The following is an 11,652-nucleotide window of genomic DNA, read 5'->3' on the forward strand; positions in this document are numbered from 1 at the left end:
CGGTGACGTCACGCACCCCCGTGCGGCCCCCGCCTGCCCGCGCGCGCACACTCGGCCCCCCACGGCCGGACCCACACGGGTGGCGCGCGAACCCCGCGGGCCGAGGGGACCCCGCCTCCGGGCCGGCAGGGCGCAGGGCAAGGGGGAGCGCACCCCGACTTCCCTGGATCACATGGGCTGCGGGGGGCGGGTGGATCGGGGGAGGGGAGGCGCGGGGAGCTTGCTGCGGCTCCTCACCCGGACCGGGGAGAAGACGCCGCCCCCCACCCTCTCTAGTTCGCCCTCTCCATTCAAGTTTGCCGGCCCCTGCCGCCGAGATCCGGAGATGGCACCAGCCGCCCGCCCTGCGCTGTGCCCTGTTTCCAGCCACGGCTCAGAAATTTAGGTCAAGGACGTCGGGAGCAAACCCACACCCCGGCGCTTCTCTGGCGGCCCCCGAGACCCCCCAGGATCCGGGGGCTTCAGGATAACGGAGACCCTCCTGCACAAACACCAGCCACAAGTTTTATTTTCCTTTTGCGCTGGAAGTTCTCTCTGGCTCTCGCTCCACACCGGCACGTCTTGCGCGGTTCCCCGCCCTTCCCCAGTAGAGGTACCAATCCGTGCCCGGGAAAGGTTATTTTGGAACTTTGAGAAACTGACGCGATTCCAGTGGCGAGAAAGTGCCGAAAAAAAGGGTTTCCGCGTTAATCATACAGTGTTTTAAAAATATAATAAGATAGGTTATAGGAGTCAAGGTCACATGATTGAGGTTCAAAGCAAATGTTTGTATATAACGAGAAGTGCTTTTGGAGTGCCTCTGGGATGGCTGGGAAGGGTGGTTATTTCAGGAAACCCCTGTTTAATCCGTTCGTTATATATTTTATTTCTCAAATTACCCAGCCTTTGTATGCCAGGATAATAAAGTGCATGAGACTGAAAGAGCCCAAGACCCCTCACGACCTGCAGAGGTAGCTGGTGGCAGAAGGCTTCAGGATCACTCCCACCTTAGGAGCAGCAGTATTGTACAGCACGGGTTCTGGCATACAGTGGGTGCTTAATAAATGCTGGTTTCATACCTTCATGCACTGAAAACTCCAAAAAGACGGTGTCTGTAGCCTTCCAAAGGCATCGCACGTTTCTCCGGCAGATTCTAGGCTGGCCAAATTCGGGCTGGTTTCAATTTATGGGGCATTGGAAACAATACGGATACAATTATCCATATTGTTTTAAATCTGTATTGTTTTAAATTATTGCAGTAAACTGAGTTAATATGGCGTGAGGGGCAACATAAAGTTGTGGTTCATCAAATACTGAGATTAATGTTAAGTATGAATTGATACCCAATTAACACTTTTCCATTAATTTTCATAGGATTAAGAGACAACGGAAGACACTCAACACCAAAACTGTACCAAATCCACTGTGGGTTTTGGAAAAATGGAATATTTGGAAAATCTCAACACCAGCCATATCCTTGAGTGACCAGACCCTCAATCTCCCCGTTCCCTGAATTGCAGTAATTCCTCCTTGACAGGATTGATGGGGTGAAGGTGAGAGGCTGAAGTGAACCAATGTTGTAAAAGTTCCTTTTTCACTGTAAACCTGATTCGTGTTTATTATCAATCACTACTCAATATAATCATATTGAGAAGGTGCTCTAAGGCTTTAAACCACAAACCCGAACATTTCCTGTCACTCCAAGCTCCTTCCCAAATCATCTGGGGTCTCATGTGTTGAACGGCCAGTTGTTATGATGATTGTTTATTATGATTGATTATTCTCAACAGTATGCAGACAACAGAGCTCATTGTATTGTGTTGGGATTTTTACAGTAGAACCACAGGCCATCCTAGGTAGAAAGGACTTTCCTAGTCTAATACCCTCATTATACATCAGGGTCTCAGAGGTGCCAAACTCACCAGCCTACACCCCACCCCCACCCTCTGATCATCAGTCCAATTCGGTGTGGCCTCTGCTGCCTGCATGTTTATTCCGTCCCTCACAAGGCGAGAGTTGGGGGCCCTTCTTCTGTGGTATAGACTTCCACAAGCTGACACTTACAGAACTGATTTAAAATCCAGAGAGGGTCTAGAGCTGCAGTTACAAAGTCGGTGGCTTAGAAAGAACTGGATTTTAAGTTTCCATTACTACATTTTTACTCATTTATTTTTAATTTATATATGGTAACCTTTACTCTTTTTGGTCTGTAATTCTATGAGTGTTGACTTATGCATAGAGTCATGTAACCACCACCATAATCAAGATGCAGAACAGTTTCATTGTCCAAAAAAATTCCCTCTTGGCTGCCCCTATGCACTACATTATTTGTAATAGCTTATTATTATTATTATTATTTTATGCATTTTTTTCTCCAGCTCACTCAATGTAGCCCCTGCCTCAGGAGAATACAAGCAGCATAATATCAGTCCTCAACCCTCTGAAAGTCTCAACAGCCCAAGACAATGTTGGACACTTCCTTCTTCAAACTCAATCTTCCAGGATGGGTTTAAACACATGTTGATGCCACTCAAATTGAAATTTCCAGCCTCACCCTTCCTGAAGAGCTCCAGGCTCTGGTCAGTTTTGTATTCAACATCTCCACTTAGCCTTTCTGAAGCAAGCCCAAGTTCAAATCCATCTTTCTTGCTACTGCATCCCAGATCTCCCACCCGAGGCCCTGCAACAGCTCACAAAACAGTCTTCCCACATCCACCCTTACTCCACTTATGTGCCTGGAAATCTTTCCCAGACCTCTCTGACAGGGTCCAATGCCCTTAGATATGCAATTACCTTACCAGAACGTCCTCTGTGTACCTTACCCTGTATGATCATTTGCTTTATTGCCCATCTCCTCTAAGCCAGAAGCTCCTGTCCCTTTCTGCTCTCCATGTACCAGCACAGTGCCTGCTGGCGCACGGTTAATGCTCAATAAATAATGATTGACTGAATGAGTGAGTGGATGGATGAATGAATGATGGTCAACATTTAATTTCATTCTAGGATTCTTTTTGTATTCATGTTCATAAGTCAAATTGGTTGCAGTTTTCCCTTTTCATACTGCTTTTGTCTGGTTATACTGGTCTCATAAAATGAACTGGTAAATGTTCCTTCTTTTTTCATTGACTGGAACAGTGTGTGTAAGATTGGAGTTATGTGTTCCTTGAATGTTTGGTAGAACTTGCGGGTAAATTGTCTGGGTCTGGGATAGACATTTCGTGGGTTGATTTTTAACTACTGATTCCATTTCTTGAACGCTTGTAGATCTCTTCAGGTTTTCTGTTTTCTTCTTGAATCTATTTTTATACACTATATTTTTCAAAGAAATTATCCATACCATCTAGGTTTTCAAATGTGTTGACAAAATGCTGTTCATAGTTACCTCTTAATGTATTTTAATCTCTGCTGTATCTATCCATAATGTTTATTTTTTTTCATTCCAAATATCATTTTATATGTATTTTTTCTTATCTGGATCAGCTGTGCCAGAGATTTTGTTGTTGTTGTTTTTTACTAGTGTTTTCTTTCTACTTTCTATTAGTGTTTTCAGAGAACCAGACTTTAGTTTAAATATTGTTTCTTTTTCTGTTCCAGTAAGTTTTGTCCGTATACATTATTAGACATTATATTCTCATATATGGCACAATAGAAAAGATATTCTATTATATAGTAGAATATAATATATAATGTAATATTAATATATATCACATAGTATTCCCTTCTGCTTCTGCTCTTTTTGGATTTATTCTGTTGCTCTTTTTTTTCTTTTTGAATTGGTGCCTTGGGTAATTAATTTTTAGCCATCTGTTTTCTGATTTTAACATTTAAGACTACAGATTTCACTTTAAGTACCACTCAAGCTATACTCCACAAGATATACAGACTTTTTATTATCACTGAGGTAAAAAAAAAAGTTTAGATTTTAGGCTGGACACAATGACTCACACCTGTAATCCCAGCACTTTGGGAGGCTAAGGTGGGAGGATCCCTTGAGCCCAGGAGTTTGAGACCAGCCTGGGCAACATAGTGAGGCCCCATCTCTGCAAAAGAAAACTTTTCTAGAAACTAGCCAGGTGTGCTAACATGCACCTATAGGCCCAGCTACTCAGGAGGCTGAGGTGGGAGGATCACTTGAGCCTGGGAAGTTGAGACCGTAGTGAGCCATGATCACGTCACTACTCCAGCCTGGGTGACAGAGCGAGATCCTGTTTAAAAAAAAAAAAAATAGATTTCAGATACGATGTCTTCTTTGACCAGTGAATTAATACAGGTGTATTTGAGGGATATTTGAGGTTATTCTTTAGTTACTAACATCTAAATTAACTGAATTAAGGTCAAAGAACAGGATCTATATGAAGCAGATTCTTTGTTATTTATTGAAACTTGTTTGGTGCAGTCAATTTTTATATTTCATGTAGTTTTGAAAAGAATGTATATTTTTAAGTATAGCATTTTATATGGGTCTATTAGATCAGACTTATTAATTATATTATCTAGATTTCCTGTAGCCTTACTAATATTTTGTCTGCTTGACCTATTGCTTTTTATAGAAGTACATTAAAATTTCTATATGACTAGATTTGCCAGTTTCTCCTGTAATTCTCTCAACTTTTGCTGTATTTTAAAAGTACGTTGTCAGGTACATCAAAAAGAACTGTTGAAATTTCCTACTATAACTATGCATTTTCTACTTCTCATACTTTTTGCTTTGTGTATTTTAAGGCCTTGTTATGAGGTGCACACAAGCTTAGATTTGCTATTTTCCTAGTGAATTATTCCTTTAATATTGGCACAGAAGATACTTATCCCTAATGCCTTTTGCTTTAAAGTCTATTTTGTCTGTAATAAATGTAACTACTCTTTTGATTAGCCCTTGACTAATAGATCTTTCGCTTTCCCTCTTACCTTTTACTTTCAACCTTTCCATGTCCCAAATTTTTTGTTTGGTCTCCTGTAAATAGCGTATAGCTAGCTCTGGTTCATTATTTATTGTGCCAATTAGTAAGTTTAGTCCATTTACATTAATTGTGATTGCTGATATTTTTAAAAATCACGAAATATCACAATTTAGGGGCACAAAAATATATTAATCACAATCTCTAGTATAGCACACTAGCATCATTGTGTATACTCCTGGTCCTATTTTATTTTATCCACTGATATCATGAATACCTATAAACCTGTTATTCAACCAGAGAACTAAAACAGAAACAATGACTTATGTAACATCTCCTTATATGCTCCTCCCTATTTTGTTCCTCTAAAGTAACCATCAATCGGAATCTTGTATTTGTTATGATTTTGCTTTTTAAAAAGTTTTATGCATATCAATGGCTAATATTCTGTTTTGTTTTTTGTTTTGAAACTTTATGAAAAATTTCTGAGGCTTGATAATTTACTCAATATGAAATTATTGAGAATCAATTAGATCCTCTAGCCAGGTCCCTGGGGGGCAGGGGGAACTCAGTTAGATTTTTGTAACTGGTTGTAGTTCATTCTTTCTCCCAGTTGTATAATATTCCATTATGTGACTGTGCCACAGTTTAGTTTCTCCATTCTCTCACAAACAAGACTTTGGGTTGTTTTCAGGATTTTTTTTTTTTTTTTTGCTATTATAAACAGTGTTATTATGAACATTCTTACCTTCTGATGCACATAGATCAGAAATTTCTCTTTGGAGTAATGGCTGGGTTGTAACATATGTGAATGTAAAATTTTACAAGGTAATACTAAGCTGCTTTCCAAAGTGGTGTTCCAATTTGTACTCCTACTAGCAATGTATAAGAGATCCTATTGGCCAGGCATGGTGGCTCATACCTGTAATCTCAGCACTTTGGGAGGCCGAGGCCTTTTTTTTTTTTTTTTTTTTTTGAGATGGAGTCTCGCTCCATCAGCCATGCTGGAGTGCAGTGATACAATCAGCTCACTACAACCGCTGCCTCTTGGATTCAAGCGATCCTCCTGCCTCAGCCTCCGAGTAGCTGGTATTACAGGCACCCACCACCACAGCTAATTTTTGTATTTTTAGTAGAGACGGGGTTTCACCATGTTGGCCAGCTGGTCTCGAACTCCTGACCTCAACTGATCTGCCTGCCTTGGCCTCCCAAAGTTCTGGGATTACAGGCGTGAGCCACTGCATCTGGCCGGAAGTTGTAAATTCTATTTCTACTCTTTCAGTGATTACAATTTTAACCTGTACATGTGATCTAAAGTAAATCAAGTGCCCTAGAACTATTCAATAAGCTAAGAATGATTCAACTTCAGTTACATCCTCTCATTATGTTTTATTGTTGCTCGTTATTTTAGATCCACCTAGTTTTTATACCCCTAATTTTAACCTCTATTATAATTTTATATACAGTCAATTCATCGCTTAGATTTGCCCGTATTTACCAATTTCCTTCTCGATATAGACCCTTTCCCCTGAAACATAACCTTTAGTTTTTTTTCAGGGGATTGTGTGAGTGATATGCTCTCTCCACTAACACAAACATACCATATTTCACTCTCACTCTCGAATGATGATTTCTCTGGGTGTAATATTCAAGATTGGCAGTTATTTTACCCCAGCACTTTTTAAAAATATCTTCCTATTCTTAATGTCTTCCTAATTTCTGAAACATTTGCTATGAGTCTAATTGTCATTCCTTTGTAGGTAATGTGTCTTTTCTCTCTGGTTTTAAGACTTTTTCCTTGTCTTTGGCTTCCTGCATTTTTACTCTGCCATATTCAAGTATGAATTTCTTGTTCTTTATCTGATTCAATACTCATTGTATATGCATAATTTTGGGATTCTGTCAATGAAATATCCCTCTCCTTGTCTTTTGGTACTTATATGAAATGTATAATGCATCTTCTCCTTCTATCCAGCATACTCTGAATCTGTCAGACCTTTCTTCACTTTGTCTTTGCTGCTTCCTGGGCAGTTTTCTCAGATCCATCTGCTGTTCTTTCTTCAACTCTGTCTAATCTGCTGTTTAACTCATCACTGAGCTTTTCATTTTGGTTACTACATTTGTCATTTCTAGAAATCCTGTTTAGTTATATTTTTAAATCTACCTTTTTTAGAATGTTATGTTACTTTCTCATGGTGTCAAAGGTTCCTTTGTGTCTAATAATTTTAAACTTACTTAGTTTATAGTCTGCCTGATAGTTTTGTTACCTGAGGTTCTTGGGACCTTTGTGTCTGCTACATCTTGCTTGTGGAGGATTATATCCACATACATTGTATAGTTTGGCATTGGGTCTGTATTTCTGTATTCATTCTCAGCTTTGGGGTTCCTGGACCATACCACATTATAATCCCAAATTCTCAGTAAAGCCCTTTTTTCCCCACCCTCAACCCATGCCAAGACAGGCACATTTTCTTGTCTCCTTGTGACATTGGGGAGATTATTTTTCCACTGATTATTTCTCTAGTGATTCGGGAGGTTCTAGCTTTATGGGGTTCCAACTTTATGGGGATTCTGAGTTCCATTTTCCCACTTTTAATGGACCTTAAGCATAATCTCCTTCCATTTTGATGCTCAAACCTCAGGCTCCCAACACCAGCAAACCTGCCTGAGACCAGCTCAACCTCAGCTTACTTGCATACCATGCTATAATCTCCCTCTTCTTCCTGACTCTGAGAGCCTTTGCTTACTGTCCCAAGAGCTCATTTAAATGGGTGTTTATTACATCCTGACCAGTATTTATAGGTGGTTTATGATGGGAGGATTTTCAAGTTACTTAGTCTGCCATATTGCCAGAAATCGAACTTAGTTCGATTTAATTTTTAATATATTTCATTTCAAAATTGTAATATCTTCCACTTTAAATGCATTTTTTTTTTCTGAGAGCACTGTGGCATGTAAATGTTGGGGTTTTTTTGGAATAATCCCTTACAGGTGAATTAGCATTAGAATTATCTCAAACGTGGCAAACATAGGTCAGTTTGGCTGTATGTTGTAATCACCTGGAGAACTTTAAAAAATACTGATTCTTGGTTTTACCCATGAGATTGTGATTTAATTGGCCTGAGGGACAGGCTGGGCAGTAGGCTTTTTTAAAGCTCCCCAAGTGATTCTAATGTGCCAACAAGGCTGAACATGATTAGTTTTAAATGTCCTGATGAAAACAAGCCAACAACTCATGATGGTACCTGAGTTCCACCCCAGAATGACTTGTTTTGCTAGGGAGGGCCCTAGGCGTCATAATTTTTTAAAATTCTGCTTATGATTGTAGCGAAGATGGAGAACCAACAATGTACATGAGCATACCCAGTCTGATGGGGAGAGTTAAAATAATGTTGGCCGGGCATGGTGGCTTACGCCTGTAATCCCAACACTTTGGGAGGCTGAGGTAAGCAGATCACATGAGGTCAGGAGCTCGAGATCAACCTGGCCAACATGGTAAAACCCCGTCTCTACTAAAATACAAAAAAAAAATTAGCCAGTCATGGTGGCAGAAGCCTGTAATCCCAGCTATTTAGGAGGCTGAAGCAGGAGAATCGCTTGAACTCAGGAGGCGGAGGTTGCCAAAATCATGCCACTGCACTCCAGCCTGGGTGACAAAGAGAGACTCAAAAATAAATAAAATAATGTTAAAAGTGGAAGCATGAGAAATCATGTAGCCCAGCTGTTCCTACTGTCTGCAAAACAGGCCACCAGAGTCCCCAAGTGCTTTTAAGTGGTACAGATTCCTGGACATTGTGAATTTAACACAAGATCAGTGAGCCTTTAATTCCCCAGAGGACCTTAAAGGCCACCAACTTTGGAAACCATTCGGCTAGCCCATCTTATTTTACAAAGGAGGAAACCATCCCTCAGAAAAGTGTCTTTGTTCTCCGGGTCCCAGAGCTGATTAAGAGGAAAGCTGACTCTTAATCAAAGGCTGACCCTTCCAGTCTAGTGTCCATCTCATCCATTTCTAAACAGAAAGTGTCCTGCCGTGTTTAGAAGGTCTTGGACCTTTTAAAGAGGCAGATTTGGGATTCGTGTGCAGTTATTTCAAGAATGTGGGTTTTCTGTTTTGCTTTACAATAAATTAAAAAAGCCTGCCGCCTTCCAGGTGGGGTCTCACCAGGAGTTCGTTGACCTTTAGCAGGTAAACCACAGTCATTTTCAACTGTCTTTATGTAAATAGAGGATCATGGTGCCTTTAAAATACGTTCACAAATTATTTAAGACTCCTCCAAGAGATGGAGTCGAATTGCCCTCCCCTCGAGTGTGGGCTGTACTTAGTAACCGGCTTCTAAGGAACAGAATGTGAAGGAAGTGATGGTGGGTGAATTTTAAGGCTAGATCATACAAAGATATTGTAGCTTCCATCTTGCTTTGTCTCATGGATCATTGGCTCTGGGGGAAGCCAGCTGCCATGTCATGAGGATGCTCAGGCAGCCCTATGGAGAGGCCAGTATAGAAAAGAATTGAGGTTTACTGTCAATATCTCAAACTAACTTGCTGGGATTGTGAATTAGACACCTTACGAGTGGATCTGCCAGCCCTCATCAAGTCTTCAAATGATTGTTAATCTGGCCAATGCCTTGACTACAACTTAATGAGAGCCTTTGAACTAGAATCTCCCAGCTAAGCCATTCCTGATTGATGTTGCAATAATAAATATTTGTTGTTTGAAGCTGCTAAGTTTGGGGATAATTTGTTACACAGCATAGATAACTAACACAGAGATACTTCAAAATGCACCAAAATAGAGCTGCTTAGTTTATAGGTTTGCAACAGGATTCATATGCTAACATTTATAGAATGCTTTCGATTCCAACCAAATGAACTGCATATTAGATACAAAGTAGCGATCACATATTATTAAAGTTATCAGATGGTAACACATTTCATGTTCAATTAACTGAAATGCTTTTTCTGCAGCAAGGCTTTGCTCGTCTTCTTATCCCCACTGTATACTTATAAAAGGTCACTGTCAAAATATAAAAGTATATATATGATTTAAATGTCTTGACTCAGTTACTAACAACCATGAGCATGTTTTTCAAATAGGAAAAGCAAGATTCATTTCAACTTGGTCTTTTTCACATGAGGCTCTTTGTTTACTTTTTGGTATTGCATTTCACCACCATGCTGGACGCCTCTCTTATTAAAGAGGCTGTTCACTTATCTCTCTCCCACGGTCTCATAAGCCTCACTTTTAAAAACAGTGTGGCAGACTTTGCACCAAAAAAGCAAGTCATGTTTTTACTAGAAAATATTTAGGGAAATGAGTGTTTTTTTTTTTCATGAAAATTTCACCAAGTATAAATTATAGGTCTAAAACTAATGGTCCTTTATATCGATTTAAATAAATAGCCTCCTTCCTCAAAAATCATGACTTCTGAGCATGTTCTTAAATTCAACACTAGTTTATTTTCTTCCAAAAAATATGAAATAATCATGTGCATTGAGATCCTAAGTTGGTCTTTCTTCTGGATCTGTATAATACGGGAAAGCCGAGATGGTATCTTTATTTATTTTTTTGAGACAGAGTCTGTCTCCCAGCTGGAGTGCAACAGTGCGATCTCGGCTCACTGCAACCTCTGCCTCCTGGGTTCAAGCAATTTTCCTGCCTCAGCCTCTCAAGTAACTGAGATTACAGGCACCTGCCACCATGCCCGGCTAATTTTTGTATTTTTAGTAAAGACAGGGTTTCATCATGTTGGCCAGGCTGGTCTTGAACTCCTGACCTCAGGTGATCCACCTGCCTCAGCCTTCTAAAGTGCTGAGATTACAGCAGTGAGCCATCATGCCTGGCCCCAAGACGGTATCTTTCTAACAGAGTCATAACTGGAGGTATAAAATATCTGGAAAAATAAACCCAAAAAAACATAGAGGATGTGAGGCTGACAGAAAGTGAAATTATATTTTTCTTTTTTGTTGTTGTTTTTGAGACAGGGTCTCCCTCTGTCGCCCAGGCTGCAGTGCAGTGGCTCAATCTCAGCTCCCTGCAACCTACACATGCCAGGTTCAAGCAATTTTCCTGCCTCAGCCTCCTGAGTAGCTGGGATTACAGGCATCTGCCACCACAGCCCACCTAATTTTTTGTATTTTTAGTTGAGATAGGGTTTCGTCATATTGGTCGGGCGGGTCTCAAACTCCTGACCTCAGGTAATCCACCTGCCTCGGCCTCCCAAAGTGCTGGAGTTACAGGTGTGAGGCACCTCATCAGCAGAAATTCTATGTTTCAAACAGCCTTTAATGATCTAACAAACAAGTATCTTTATGTATAATTTATTTACTCCTAACATTGTTTGATGTATTATATTTAGAGACATAAAGATCTATTTTATTTAAATGATAGAGAAATTTGTTTTCTTTCATTTTTTTCCCCAAATCGGAGAGCAAAATGCAAAAAGCTCCCAAATGGAGGGAAAGGCAAACCTAAAGCATGTTTAGCCAATTTTATTTTTCCATTTTCCCTTTCCATTTTCACATTGGGCATAGCTGAAATCTAGTATTATGGTTGAAGACTTTTGCTCCCTTTCATCCACTCCTTTTTCCTTGTCTCCAACTCAAAATTATCACACCCAAGCAGGGCATAGGGTGCCTGTTAGTCTAGTTGAATAAGAAAGAGCTAGATTCCTAATTAAGAAATATCATTTATTGAATGACCACAACAGAGGACCCTTCTAGGTGTGGTGGGGGCAGGGATCAGAAAGCTGTAATCTTCAGGAGTTGCAAGAGGTGG

General features: G+C 40.2%; 1 long non-coding RNA gene across 1 annotated transcript; it reads left to right on the plus strand.

Annotated features, from left to right (window-relative positions):
* Positions 1-82: 82 nt before the first annotated feature.
* On the plus strand, positions 83-11,225 carry LOC105476800 (uncharacterized). Its single transcript, XR_984259.3, has 3 exons — positions 83-592; positions 1,354-1,532; positions 2,358-11,225. It is a non-coding gene; the product is annotated as an uncharacterized lncRNA (long non-coding RNA).
* Positions 11,226-11,652: the final 427 nt, after the last annotated feature.

Source organism: Macaca nemestrina, chromosome 17 (assembly GCF_043159975.1).
Source record: "Macaca nemestrina isolate mMacNem1 chromosome 17, mMacNem.hap1, whole genome shotgun sequence".
Lineage (NCBI taxonomy): Eukaryota > Metazoa > Chordata > Mammalia > Primates > Cercopithecidae > Macaca > Macaca nemestrina.